This window comes from Rhineura floridana, chromosome 18 (assembly GCF_030035675.1).
Source record: "Rhineura floridana isolate rRhiFlo1 chromosome 18, rRhiFlo1.hap2, whole genome shotgun sequence".
Lineage (NCBI taxonomy): Eukaryota > Metazoa > Chordata > Lepidosauria > Squamata > Rhineuridae > Rhineura > Rhineura floridana.
This window is the reverse complement of record NC_084497.1, coordinates 26505826-26521036: the sequence shown is the minus strand read 5'-3', so window position 1 is coordinate 26521036 and position 15211 is coordinate 26505826.

Below are 15211 nucleotides of genomic sequence, written 5' to 3'. Positions count from 1 at the left end.
CAAAATGCAAAATAAATTAAACTGTGGAATTAAAAAGAAACACATGTCTTCACCTTGTGTTAAAATAACAATAAAGGTTCAAAAAATGCATATTCTTTAAACTTAGAGCTCTTTCCATGGTGTAATAATCTCTGCCTGTCCTGGCATTAACTCACCACAGATTAGAAACTGCCAAGGGGGCATATCTATTGCACCAACATTATTACGGTTGGTATTATTGTTTCAATTACCCTCCATTCATCATCAAGTCCCAGGGCAGGTTACAACCATTTCAAATTAAACATTAAACGCAGTTGAAAACGAATTGCAGTCACAGCAATAGGGCAGGCATTTCTTTTCATATGCACCTTTCTGGATGCGTAGTGCACACGTTCTTGCCATTTTCCCTAATACAATGCATTTTTCTATGTTATTTTCACTCCCTCTAAAATAAAGCATTTTTGGATGTTATTTCCGTGAATGTATGCATTTATGCACCATTTCCCCAGCGTGTATGCATTTTTCAAACAAACAATTTGGTTGGAGAACTGCCTCACAACATTCAAAGTGTGTTTCGGTTCACATCTTGTTTCCAGAAGTGCAAATTAGGAAGGTTTGCCTTTAAGCATGAACTGGATCAAATCCCTCCCCCCCTTTTCCTGGAGCAAAGCCATCATTCTGGCTGAAGTGGTGAACTGAATGCACTTGCAGGCAAAATAAAAATATTTTTAAAACATCTCTGCATGTGGAAACCTAGCTCATCAGGGAGATGACACTACCTTCTACCTTACCAATGTGGGTGGAAGGACGTTTTATATACAGAAAGGATTCCCCCCACCACCTGTACAGAAGAGCCATTCAGTCACATGAACCTTTGCCTGCACTCTGAAATAAGTATAGCCCAGATACAGGAAGGTCAGTATCCAGTGCTGCTGTTGCCCTTCCTTCTCCTCTGCCCTGTAACTACCCCCATGCACCACGGGAAAGGGCCATAGCTCAGTGGTTAGAACATCTTGCTTTGCATGCAGAAGGCTCCAGTTTCAATCCCCGACATCTCCAGGTAGGGCTGGGAATGACCCTGCCTGAAACCCCAGAGGGCTGCTGCCAGCCAGTGTTGACAATACTGAGCTCAATGGACCAATGGTCTGATTCTGTCTAAGGCACCTTACTAGGTTTCTCTGTCCTATGTTCACCCTTGAAATCTGCTCTGGAGAGCTGGGAGACCCACCATACAGAAGTTGGGGGGGGTGCAGTGCAGAGGAGTGGAAGAGGAGACCCTGGCTGGGAGCCCAGAGTCTGTGAGTTCAAATCCCTGCTTGTGTCTCCTGGGTGTCAAGGGCCAGCTAAAGATCCCCCCCACAGGGAGTGGCTCAGGGGTGACGTGCCCTGCCACCTGTGCAGCTGTGGGCAAGCTGCAGAGTCCCAAGGAGCCCAGTTGCCCCCCAGCTGGCAGCTGCGGCCAAGGAAGGGGCTGGCTTGTAAAGCTGTGGCCAGCTGAGCAGGCCCTGGCCAGCTGGGAAGGACTAGCCTCAGAGGGAGGCAATGGTAAACCCCCTCTGAATACTGCTTACCATGAAAACCCTATTCATAGTGTCGCCATGAGTCAGGATCAGGTTGGAGACAACCCAGAAGCCTTTGCTCTATAGTTAGCCACCTGCTGAATTATTTTTTTTGGGGGGGGGAATGAGCAAGCCTGCCTAGACATACAGTCTAGTTATCTGTTGTTGTTTTTTAATTGTACTGGTTTCATCTGTGTTTTAATGACAATTATTTTATTTGTTAAAAAAACAGTGGATTTTAGCTAACTTATCATTTCTTCTGTACACCGGTTAGAGAGTTTTGTGTTTAAGCAGTCTACAAATCCTTATAAAGTTGTAGTCCAAGAAGATATAGAAGGCAACATATTGGCTGTCTTTGCACTAGTGATGCATGTTGGATACGGGGGGGACTTGTTGGCCAAGACAGCAGAAGTGCCAAGGCAAGCCTACGTGCTGTAGCAGTTAGGGTATTGGACAAAAACTGAGGAGACCATGGTTCAAATCCCTGCTTGGTTATGGAGCTTACTGAGTGCCTTTGAGCTAGTCATCTCTCATCCTAAACTACATCACAGGGTTGTTGTGAGAATACAACAGAGCGGGGAGATGGACCATGCATGCCACTTTGAGGTCCTTGCTGAGATATAAATGAAAACTAATAATGGTTGGGAAAGTTGTGAGCTGTAGTTAACAACATAGAATCGTAGAGTTGAACGGGGCCTATAAGGCCATCAAGTCCAACCCCCTGCTCAATGCAGAAATGCAACTTAAAACATCCCCAACAGGTGGCTGTCCAGCTGCCTCTTGAATTCTTCCAGTGTTGGAGAGCCCACCGCCTCCCTAGGTCATTAGTGCCATTGTCATACCTCTCTAACATTAAGAAAGCTTTTCCTGATGTTCTGCCAAAATCTGGCTTCCTGTAAATTGAGCCCATTATTCTGCATCCTGCACTCTGGGATGATCGAGAAGAGATCCTGGCCCTTCTCTGTGTGTCAACCTTTCCTGTACTTGAACAGTGCGATCATATCTCCCCTCAGTCTTCTGGATACCCTATAAATAAATTTCATGGCTTTGCTACGACTGAAATTCATCACAAAAACACCTCCCAACTATAAGAGCATGTTGCAACTGTCAGGGTCATTATGATGATTCCTCTATATAATCATGATTAGCATTTATATCACCTAAAATAATCTAGAATCTTCTGGGGATGTGGTATACTTTATTAGCTTGATATTAGAGTGGTTATTTGTGCATTGTGAATAGTAGCCACAACACTCAATCTGTTATGTGTGTGCATTAATATTTACGGCGGGCTGGACCCAGACTGAGATAAGTGGGATTGTTCCCCATTGAAATCAAGGCAACTTAAAGAATTCCTCTCTCGTCCCGTTGATATTTTGTCTACGTATTTTTGTCCACATTGGTTGACTGGACAACTGCATTGCGAAATGCATGCATCTGGAAGGATAGCAGTCTTCACATTGTTTCAGAAAGTGCAAACAAGACACTCTCGCCTTTAAATGCAAAACTGAATCAGATTTCTCCCACTGCACATCAGTTTGCACAAGCCATGCATTTCCTCTTTCCTTCCCCCTCCCTCAAGATCAGGTGAGGGAGAAGGTGGCTTGTCTCTTCCTCTCTCTCACACACACCCCACACACCCTATTGTTCGAGGCTTGAAAAGCCTTGCCACCTTTTGTGCGGAACAGCAGCTGTTAAGCTCAAAGACTTTTATGTCAAGTGGTGGGAAAGTTTCTACAACCCCATCTCTCATGTACCCCCTCCAAAAGTGTGCAGATAATCTCTCGGTGTGTGCATTCTATTTTGGGAGGGATTTTTGTTTTGTTTAGAGGATTTTTTTTTTCTTTTCCCTCGCCACAAGAACCAGATTTAATCTACATTTTTTTAAAAAATAAAACAATGGGAGAACCATCAGTTTCATTTAGAGTAGAGTGTGAGTAAAAAAGAAGATGATGAAGAAGAAGCAGCTTTGGGAAAATTTGATTGCGGTTTATTTGTACAACTGCCTTATAAGGTAGGCCGGTATTATTATTGTGATACTGCTGAGGGCCAAGGAGCTGTTGTCACGGAGGACTGGCTTGATTAGTAGGGCAGTATTGTTGGTTTGTTCAGAGCCAGTGTGGTGTAGTGGTTAAGGTGTTGGACTACGACCTGGGAGACCAGGGTTCGAATCCCCACACAGCTATCAAGCTCACTGGGTGACCTTGGGCCAGTCACTGCCTCTCAGCCTCAGAGAAAAGCAATGGTAAAACCACCTCTGAATACCACTTACCATGAAACCCTATCTGTAGGGTCACCATAAGTCAGAATCGACTTGAAGGCAGTCCATTTCCATTTCCATTGTTGGTTTGTAGGGATGGGTGAGAATTTCGTTTCAGTTTGCATTTAAAGCTGGATCTATCAAATTTGTCCTTTCCCAAACAAAACATGCACCAAAACGCAGCCATCCTTTGAAATTTGCCCTTCTCTGAATTTTTAAATGCTAACATCTACAAAAATTCATCAGCTAGGGTAAAGTGTATGTAGAAATGCATCTATTGATGAAAACAATATACAAAAAATGGATTACATTAGTCTTCGCATAAAATGTGAATATTGTTTGTTTATTTATTACTCTCGCTCTATTATTACATTTATATCTCGCCTTTCCACCAAGGAGTGGCAGGACCTCTTCTCCCCCCCTTTTATCCTTACAACAACCCTGTGAGGTAGGTTAGGCTGAGAGACAGTGACTGGCCCATGGTCACCCAGCGAGCTTCATAGCTGAGCAGGGATTTGAACCCTGGTCTCCCAGGGCTCAGTCTGACACTCCAAACCACCCTGGCCATATTAGGCAAAACTGCGTAGAAAAGTAAGAATATGAGGAGACATTTGCCCTAGAGATCCCGATGGATTTTCCTAAGGATGTTTAAATTCACAAATTGTTGTGAAAATGTGGAGAACGGAATTTAACACTGAAAGAAAGAAAAAAAACAGGGAAGAGAAAGAGAGCAAAATGGACAGATTTCCGCCCATCCCTAGAGCATGCGCGCCCATGCGCACTGGGGACTGCTCATGCCCAGATTGCGAGAGCCCAGCTATGGTGAGAACAGCCACCCTTGAAAAGTGCCACTACGAAGTGTCCGTCTGTTCTGCGTCTCTCCCAGATGTTGCCCCTCCTTTTAAAAAAAGGAGATTTACTGCATTTTTTTAAAAAGTTGCTGGCTTTTGGGGAGCCACTCCCCAGATGGTGTTCTGGGAGTATGCTCTTTCCCACTGAACACAATGGCAAGTCAAGGACCATGGCTAATGTGCTTGTTGCAGGCAGGCACACGTCCATTATGGAGAGGATGAATGGCATTACGAAAATGTGTGGGAAGCTCAGAAGATTTCGAACTTCCTCTGCCCGGAGAGGAATAAGCTTCTTAGCCAAGAGGCTGGGGAGATTGAGAGCTACAGAATCAAGCTTTGGAGAGGGATGAATGTTGGACGCTGTCTGTGTTACTTCATAGGAACATAAGATGCAGCGATACACCATTGGCCCCTCTAGCTCAGTGCTGTATACACTGGCTGGCAGCTGCTGTCCAGGGTTTCAGGCAGGAGTCTCTCTCATCCCTACCTGGAGATGCCAGGGATTGAACCTGCGACCTTCTGCGGGCAAGGCAGATGCTCTACCACGGAGCTACGGCCCTTCCCCAACTTTATGTGTGCTTTGTACTGAGTCAAACCATTTGTCTATCTGTCGACCTCCATTATGTCTGCACTGGCGGGTGGCAGTTCTGCGGGATTTCAGATGGAGATCTTTCCTAGCCCCAATCTAGTGATGCTAAAACTGAGGTTTGGCACCTTGGACAGCTCCTTGAAGGTTCAGTCTAAAACCCGGAGTGGATTCCACTGCCCCACTGACATGGAGCCACTGGCTAAAACCACTTGGGACCCCAAATACCTGAAGTATCATCTTCCCCAATGTCAGTCATCTCGGGCCTTCCAACTGGCAAGGTGAGCCAGAGGAGGCCCTCTTTCCCTCACAGAGCTGCCATTTCCAGAGTTCCCTGGGAAGAAGGACTGACTGTTAAACCACTCTGGAAATGGTAGCTCTGTGAGCAGAAAAGAGGTCTCCTGAAAGCTCTCAGCACCCTTAACAAACTACAATTCCCAGGATTCTTTGGGGGAAGCCATGACTGTTAAAGTGGTATCATAGGATCCTACTCGAAGGAAGGACAGGATATAACTCTAGGTAGGTAGGTAGGATGGATGGATGGATGGATGGATGGATGGGTGGATGGATGGATGGATGGAAGCCCCATCTGAGCAATACATTTCAAGTAGTATTTCAAGCAGTATCTACCTACCTACCTACCTATCTATCTATCTATCTATCTATCTATCTATCTATCTATCTATCTATCTATCTATCTATCTATCTATCTATCTATCTATCTATCTATCTATCTATCTATCTATCTATCTATCTATCTATCTATCTAATTCCCTCTGTTGGGGGGAAGGGTAGGCTATCAATGTAACAAATGAATAAATAAAATAAATTCTCCTTGCAAATTCCTTGTGCAGTTTCGTTTCGCTCTGATCACCTCCTCCTCCTCCTCCTCCTCTCCCCTTCAACCCATTTAATCTGATTCCCTCCTCCCTCCCTCCCTCCCCTCCTTCCTCGTGTCTGTCGGTCGCAGGCAGATGTGAAGCCCAGGCCTCAGACTGTGAGTGTGGAGTTGGTTTGAGTTTCCCACACTGAGTCCCTATTCAAGGCATTGAAGGCTTAAAAAGGAAGTGTGCCAAACCACAAGCTGAATTAGAAATGCTGTTTGACTTCCCTTTGTGGCTGGGGCTGGGGGCTCCGGGGGAGCCTTGCTTTGGGGAGACCATCTGCATAGCATTTACTGTTTCTGGCGTGGGGCTAGAGCCATTGATCAAGAGCTGTCAAGCCAGGCTGAGACATTTTGGGAAAGCCAGGCCTTTATCTCTCAAGGGCTTAACATCTGGCTGGGGATGGGAATGGGGACAGAGTAGGAGAGGATCAGGTTGGTGGGTTGGGGCGCCATTTCCCAGCCCGAGGGCCACAGTCGCTATTGGGCAACCTTCTGAGGGCCACACACCAGCAGTGGGCGGGGCCAGCAGCAAAAGCAGGTAGGGCAATGAATGTCAATTTTACCTTTGAACACTAAGCTAGTTTCTACACACCCTCGCACACACCCTTCTCTTTATCCAGACAAGCAGGGGGCATTAACAGAGGACGCCTTCCAGTCGGGCAAAAATGCTTCAGATGCAAAGCCGGGCCAGTGAAAGGTATGGCCTGGGGTGTGTGCCAAGGACCAGGTGCAGGGCCACATTTGGCTCCGGGTCCTGAGGTCCCCTCCCTCCGGTTTAACAGATCCTGACAGATTTCAGGTATCACCAAGAAAACCAGTCCCGTGCTCTTTGGGAAGAAGATAATGATCCGTTGCAGTTTTAACGGATCCTTTTAGATTGCAAGTGTTGCCAAGCGGGGGGAAATGCATGCCACGCATGAGTTTTTGGCCTATTGATCCAGGTGTGCGCGAAGATTTGTAAACTCTTGACACCATGGAGCTGACGAATGGGTAGAGATGGAAGAGAAATTTGGTTCTGTTCTCATTTCAAGACGAATCTATAACATGCACATATTGGCGGGGTGTGCGTATTGAAATGAATATATTGGAGAAAGGCACGCACACCAAAAAGATGGTTGCAGTTGCGGGGAATCACAAGTCGGGAGAGTGCTCAGATCTTGCTCGCAAGCTTCCTCAGAGGCATCCGGTTGACCACTGTGAGAAAAGGATGCTGAACGAGATGAGGGTTTGGCTTGATCCTAGTTTTTCTGGAGTTGGCCATTGCAGGGGTTGACAAACACAGGACTATGTGCAGGGCACGAGTGTGACAGCGACTCTTCTCACTTGTGATTCCCAGAAACTCATTATGTGTCCAAAGTATGATAACCTCAGTTTCATCAGTTTTGCTTCTAGTGATGGTTCTGGTTTAATTTGTTCTTGTTATGTGCCTTCAAGTCAATTACGACTTATGGCGACCCTATGAATCAGTGGCCTCCAAGAGCATCTGTCATGAACCACCCTGTTCAGATCTTGTAAGTTCAGGTCTGTGGCTTCCTTTATGGAATCAACCCATCTCTTGTTTGGCCTTCCTCTTTTTCTACTCCCTTCTGTTTTTCCCAGCATTATTGTCTTTTATAGTGAATCATCTCATTATGGGTCCAAAGTATGATAACCTCGGTTTCATCATTTGACCTTCTAGTGACAGTTCTGGTTTAATTTGTTCTAACAACCCAGTTGTTTGTCTTGAAAATCCGCCTGTAAAGTCATCCAAGTTTCATTTTGTTTCTTTGCTTTTATTTCTCTTATCTTTCCAAACGTCTTTGCAGCTGAAAGTGCTACAAAGCAGTTTATAATATATGAAAGATATATATTGTCCTCTTATATATATATAATATGGTTGGATGAGCTCTTGTAGGGACTTCCCCCCCCCCGTTTTGCTTGTCAGCTGGCTTTAACTGATTTTAGCGGTTTTAGTATTTTATGTGGTTGTTAAGTCATTTTCAGAGATCTGTTTGTTTAAAGCAGTTAATAAATGCAAATAACAATGATAACAACAACAATATCACAATGTGTTGAGGTTAAGTTTACAATTTAGCAAACGGATGCAGCCATGAAGCCATTTTCAATAAGGCAGGAATAGGGATGGAAGGATCTGTCAGTTTCATTTCCTCATTTTTCCAGTCTTAAGTTCACTTCTCCACATTCCTGCAGCAATCTGTGATTTTTTTAAAAAAAAGAAAATCCCCTTGAAAATTCTTCAAGCATTTCAGTGCAAATTTCTCCTAATAAACACATTTTTGTCTGCAGTTTTGACTTATATACACAGTTTTGCAAGCACTTTCTCCTAAAATAATGCATACTTGTATGTCGTTTTCTATAATATATATACATTTACACACACTTTCCCCTAACATATGCATTTTTGTAAACTCTGGCTGGCTGGTGAACTACATCGCAAAATTCAGATAAGTGCGAAATTTGAAGGACGGCTGTGTTTTGGTTCTCATGTTGCTTTGGAAAGTGTGGATTTGATAGATTTGGCTTGAAATGTGAACTGAAATGAATTTCTAGGCAGGAATATGGGTGGGTTCCTTAAGCAAATGAATTAATACATAAAAGCTTGAGCTAGATAGTTTTCATGCCTCTCCTCTCCCGCCGAAACACAGACACAATTTGACAAGGTGTTGTGCGTTTGGCCCACTTAAAAATCAGGCTTTCTGGCTTTTTTTTTTAAAGACCCTCCATCTGAGGCCACTATCTACCATTAATGGGAGCAATCCTGACTTAACTGCCTCCTGAACACGTCCACAGATTCTTTAACAACCCTCCAAGACCCACCTGTCTGGCTATGCCGAAACCTTCACCTCCCCATGCTCACAGCTAGTTTCCCAAGACACACGTCCTTTGTTCTGGTTGATGTGCTGACTGACAGGCACCCAGCCTGAGAAAGTGGAGCGACGCAGACTCTTTCACTCTCTCCTCTCACACACACACATACTCAAACAGACGCCAACGAAACAAAGGACGCCAGAGAGTAGCATGATGGAAAAAACAAGAGCAATCAGGATTAGATTACCAATCCACGCACGCACGCACGCACACACACACACACAACCAACATCTTTATAACAGCAAATTTAGAAGGTGAACAGGGATGGGCGAAGGGATTCAATTCACATTTACAGGGGAACTGACCAAATCCGCACATTCTGGAAAAATAATCCCAACCGAAACATAGCCATCCTTCAAAATTGGCACTTTTCTGAATTTTGCAATGCAGGTCTCCAGCCAAGTAACGTCTACCGAAAAAAGAAGATGAATGCATCTATTAGGGTCAAGTGTGCATATCAATGCACAGATTGGTCAGAACAGCATACATGAATGCATGACGTTCGGGGAAACTGCTTGCAAAAATACGTACATTTGTCAAAGCTGCATGCAGAGCATGTTTATTATGAGAAACCTGTGCTGAAAATTTTTTTTGTAAGGATTTAAAAAAAAAAAATCTCAAAGTGCTGCAGAAATAAGAATTTAATTTGAAAATAGGAGAAACTCAGGGAACTCAAAATTGACAGATGGGTCTATCCCTAGAGGTGAGGGATGCCAGAAGGGGGCGACAGAGGAAAAAGGGGGGTATCATCATCCTTTGGGTGAGAACCCCCCCCAAAAAATTGCACAAGCACAGAACAATGTTAAATTTTAAAAAATGTGACAACTCTTCCTTGCTGCACACACACACACACACAGCCAAATGAGGACCAAGTATGTTCAGTAGCCATGGAACATGACGTAAGAGTTGGGAAAGAAAAATGGTGTAGAAGGAAACAGTAGAGTGGTGGCTCCATGTCAGCGGGGCAGTGGAATCCGTTCCGGGTTTTAGTCTGAACTTTCAAGGAAATGTCTATGGTGCTGAAACCAAGAGGTTCAGCACATTGGGCAACTCCTTGAAAGTTCGAACTAAAGCCCAGAGTAGATTCACTGCCTCACTGATATCAGAGCCACCAGCCTCCACTGTTCCCCCACCCCAAAACTGCACCAGAAACTTGTTCTGCAAATGACTCATGAGCCTGTTTAGAACCTCAGACGGAATTATGTGTAGAGGTAATCTGCTGCTGTGCACCAGGGTCTGTGGGAGACAATGTAGTCTTCAATTCCGTCCCAGTCAGAGTGGACCCATTTAAATTAATAAAGTTAGTCATGTCTGTTCACTTCAGTGGGTCTGTTCTGAGTAAGGCTAGCACTGAATATCACCCTAGGAAACTGCTTTTATACTGAGCAAACTATTAGGCCATCCAGTCAGTATTGTCTACACTGACTGGCAGCAACTCTCCAGGATTTCAGACGGGACAGGTGCTACGTACTGGCATATTTTTGTTTTGCGGTTCTGGCATCTCTCCTGCTAACAGATTGTGAGATCACAGGATCATAGAATAGTGGAAGGAGCCTATAAAGCCATTGAGTCCAACCCCCTGCTCATAGTTATCTCCTATGAGACCTGCTTGCAAAGCCTTACATTGAAGCTATAGGCACCTCAGATTTAGCAAAGTTGATCTTAAAACCTCAGACAAGCTGAGGTCTTGTAGAAGGTTCATCCTTTTGTCTAACAGTTCAGGTTCTGCAAATGCAAGACTTCTGGAGCACAAAGCCTGTTTGCATTTGGATTAAACGGGAGGTAAAAGAATACTTCCCTCACCTCTTTATTTTCCTTCATCAACACAGACATCTTTATACTTAGCTGACCAAAGGGAACTGCCTTCAAGTTTGTGAATTTCCATATTTTAGTTCTTTTCTGGATCTGGACCATCACCGTAAGTACTGTAAATCTGTAAGTCAGCGCAGGGGATGAATCAGGAGGGGGACCCCAAATAAACAGCAAGAGACATTTTATCCCCGCCTTTCTAGAGTTGCAGTCATCCGGGGTTGTGGAAGGTCATTGACCCATTACTTTTTTGGGAGCAAGTCCAAAAAAACGTTCAGCCAAGGTCCCTTTGTATGAGCCATAAAAAGGGAACATGTTAGCCACTGAGTCCTTGTCTTCCATGCTGACTGGAGCCAATCAGAGTGAAAGGAGTGAGTCAGCCATTGAGAAGACTCTTCTCAGTAGCTAATACACAACCTTCCTTTTTCATGCTGATTGGCTCCTAGGGACATCTGTTGTAGCAGAGTGTGGACTTGTGAGACGACGGGGAGAGCAAGAGACGTGAGGGAAAGTGTAAAACAGTGGTGGTGGTGTGGTATTTTAAAGTGGTATTTCACTGGCATTGCTTAGACGTAAATTTCAATTGCAGCTTGAAAAGATTCCGAAATGTACATGTGAATGATTTCTTTTTTGGGACTCACCAGGAAGGGGGGGGGATGGAGTGCAGAAAAGAGGAGGGGTTCCTCCACCTGATTGTAACTGAGTTGGCTGGGCCCTGCCTATATACCCAGGGGTGCAATGTGTTCCTTTGAAACCTAATTGATTCTTACCATCAGGCACCAGCCTGCTATCTCAGAGGGTCAGCTCTTTCCCACATCCAAACACATTATCCCACCGCCCCGGCCTTTTGTACAACACACTCCGGCAATTCATGTGCAAAGCAGCCATAATCCCTCGGGCTTTTTCAGAGTCAATAAACCAGGAAATAATAACTCCCTCTTGTACACCCGACAGAGAAGCCTTGTGGGAATTTCTGCGAGTCAGGGAAAAGGCGAGGGAGTAGCAATGCGCGTGCGGTGGGCGGTGGGGATGGACTGATTGCAGAGGTGTGTTCATACACCACCCTCACTGGGGGGGTACACCTTCCCCATTTGCTTCCCACCCCCACTGAACAGGGGGTTGGACTCGATGGCCTTATAGGCCCCTTCCAGCTCTACGATTCTATGATTCTACGACCCTCGCTCTCATTCGGGGTTTTAAATTTAAGTCAGATGTGTGGGAAAGATCCAGCTACCTACTCTCAAAGTCCTTTGGCAAAGACTGTGTGTCTCTAGCACACAGGTAGCTGCTAAAATGGTGCACGTACAAATATTAGAGCTGCAGCTGTGTTTTTTTTTAATTGACTGATCATATAGCTTTCAGTAAATTGATCACAATTTGACTCATGTACACATTTTCACGAGCAGTTTTCTTGTCATATAATGAATTTTTGTGTGTTATTTTCGCCCATATGTTCATTTTATGCACACTTTCCCCTAACAGATGCATTTTTGCAAACATTGCTATTTTTAGAGATCTGCATTGCAAAATTTGGATAAGTGCGAATGTTCAAAGGGTGGTCTTGTTTCGGTTCCCACGTTGTTTCGGAAAGTGCAGATTTGATAAGATTCGGCTTGAAATGCGAAATGAATTGAATTTCTCCCCATCCCTGCCTCGAGTAAAACTTAGTTGGTGACAACCCATAGCCACAGAGGGACTTTGCAAGGCAACTTTCTCCACATTTCCTCATCCGTTTGCGCGGCTGTTTTTTTTTAAGGTCCTTGTGAAATTTTTTGTTGCCATTTTTATGAACATTTCACCCAAGAAGAAGAACTTTTTATTGCTTACAGCTCATCACAAGCATACAAAACATAAATTTAGAAAACAAACATTTACAGAATTTACACCACTTGTTAAAAATCACATAAAGGGTATCGAATACGTGAATGCATAACTATAATTACATCAATGTAAAACTGTGGTGGCTTAAAAAGCCATTTTAAAATTGGAAAATAAAAAAAAGCTATCTGAAAAGTTTAGCTCTAATTTTGGCAGCCGCATGACCAAACAGAGCAACTTGATGCGTAATAAAAGAGTCATTTCCCACGAGTAAAAGACAAACTTCCAAAGGGGTCCTATTCTTAAGATTAATGGGGGATAGGAACTTGGCCTGAGGGTCTTTATAAAGGGTACAGAACAACAAATAATGAGTGATATCCTCCACTTCACCTGAGTTGCATGGGCAGCATTGGAGGTGTATAGGAGTCTGGCTATATCTCCCAAATATGCTGAGGGCTCCAGAGAGAATGCTGTTTTATACATTGGAAACCAATGCGACAAGAAGGACTGGGAGGCATATGCCAAATCCCACCTCGAGGCATAAAAAAGAATTCTATCCCTGAGTCGTGCTCTAGCTCTAGAGGAAGCATATGAGGGGGCAGTTTCGATACTAATCCCATAAAAGGTTAAAATAGATTTAGTCCTAGTAAGCCAATTGTTTGGATCAGGGTTACGAAGTTGTTCTAGATACCATTATTTAGCTAACCTTGAATCATCCATGCCAGCTAGTCTAAGCCAAAAGGAGGCGAGGGCTACATGAGCTAACGCTGTTAGGGAATATAGTCCTAGTTCCGATCTTAATAGGGCAGATGGAGTCCCTTTAGGGAGGGCTAGTATCCTACGGGCAAAAGCATTTTGTTGCTTCTCTAAGGAAGGGATCTTTGCATAACCCCAAATCTCAGCACTGTAGAGTAAGATTGGGGTGAATTTCTTTTGGAAGACCTCAACTACAGGCAGAACAAGTTTTCCACCGTTAAGGTGGAAAAAACGGTATAACAAGTGAATGGAATTAGAGGTCTTAAGGTTCATTGCTTCAGAATGTAACTTCCAGGAGAGAGACCGAGTGAAAATGAGGCCAAGATATCTAAAATGGCGCAGTTGGAGTATAGGTTGGTCATTTAACCTCCAAACATGCTGCTTATGCTTTCTCCCAAATGCTATCACCACTGTCTTAGAATAATTTATTTCAAGATGTTCACTTCGACAATAGGAACCTAGCGCAGATAATAATCTCCTCATACCCACCTGAGTAATAGAGATCAATGCTAGATCATCCGCATAGAGGAGTACTGACAGCGTGTTACCTAAGATCGTGGGGGGGGGGGGAAAGTCGGGCCTGCTAAGGCATCAACAATACCGTTTACATATAAGTTGAAAAGAAGTGGCGCCAAAAGGCATCCTTGCCGGACCCCTTTACGAATGGGCACTGTCTCAGAGAGGGATCCGTTAGCACCAACTCTAACCCTAAGAGAAGTGTTGGTATAGAATATTTGTAGCAGACAAAGCAGGTGGTGGTCGATGTTAGTGGCCGCGAGTTTTTGCCAGAGTCTCGATCTATCGATCTTTCTCCCAAGATACACACTTTTGTATCCAACCTTGCCTGATCAACTCATTTTTGCAGACACTTGCCCTTCATATCATGCATTCTCTGTGGGGATTGTCATGAATAGATATTTGTTGATGCACATTTTCCTCTACAATGTGCATTTTTAGACACTTGCTTTGGTTGGAGCAAAACTCTGGAGCTGTGCAAGCTTCGAAGGATGGCTGTGTTTGGGTTTTCATCCTGTTTTGGAAAGTGCCAGTTGGGTTGGCTCTCATTAAAATGTGGAGCCTTTTTCATCCTAAGGGCCGTATTCCTTCTGGGCAACCTCCCAGGGGCCACAGGCCAGTGGTGGGCAGGGCCAGAAACAAAAGTGGGTGGAGCCACACATGTAGATGCTACCTTTGTACAATAGGGTAGCTTTCACGCACACACAGATCCTTGCTGTCCTTGATCTGGACAAGGAAGAGGCATGATCTGAGTTTAAGGGCACATTCCAGCCTCGTAAAAACACTTGGGGGTGAAGGAAGGCTGGTGAGGAGCCTGGAGGGCCACATTGAGCTTCCAGGCCTGAGGTTCCTGAACTACAAGGTCTAGCAGAAGCACTGCTACACTGGCCAAACACATGATATGCTGGTGGAACGTGTCTCCCATGGAGGCATTCTGCTGCTGAGGGTACAGTGACAGAATGGCTGAGGAGGAGCGGAGCCATTATTTATTTATTTTATTTTATTTTATTTATATACCGCCCTAAGCCCGAGGGCTCTCTGGGCGGTGTACATAACAATGAAGCAATCAATATATATATATATAAATACAATAATACAATAGAATCAAACCAAACAAACGTAAACAAAAATAATAAAGCAACGGCAAATACATCAATAAATATGAATAGTACGCATTAAAATGCCTGGGAATATAAAAAGGTTTTCACCTGGCGCCGAAAAGATAGCAGCGTCGGCGCCAGGCGCACCTCATCAAGAAGACCGTTCCACAGTTCGGGAGCCACAACCGAAAAGGCCCTATTTCTAGTCACCACCCTCCGAGC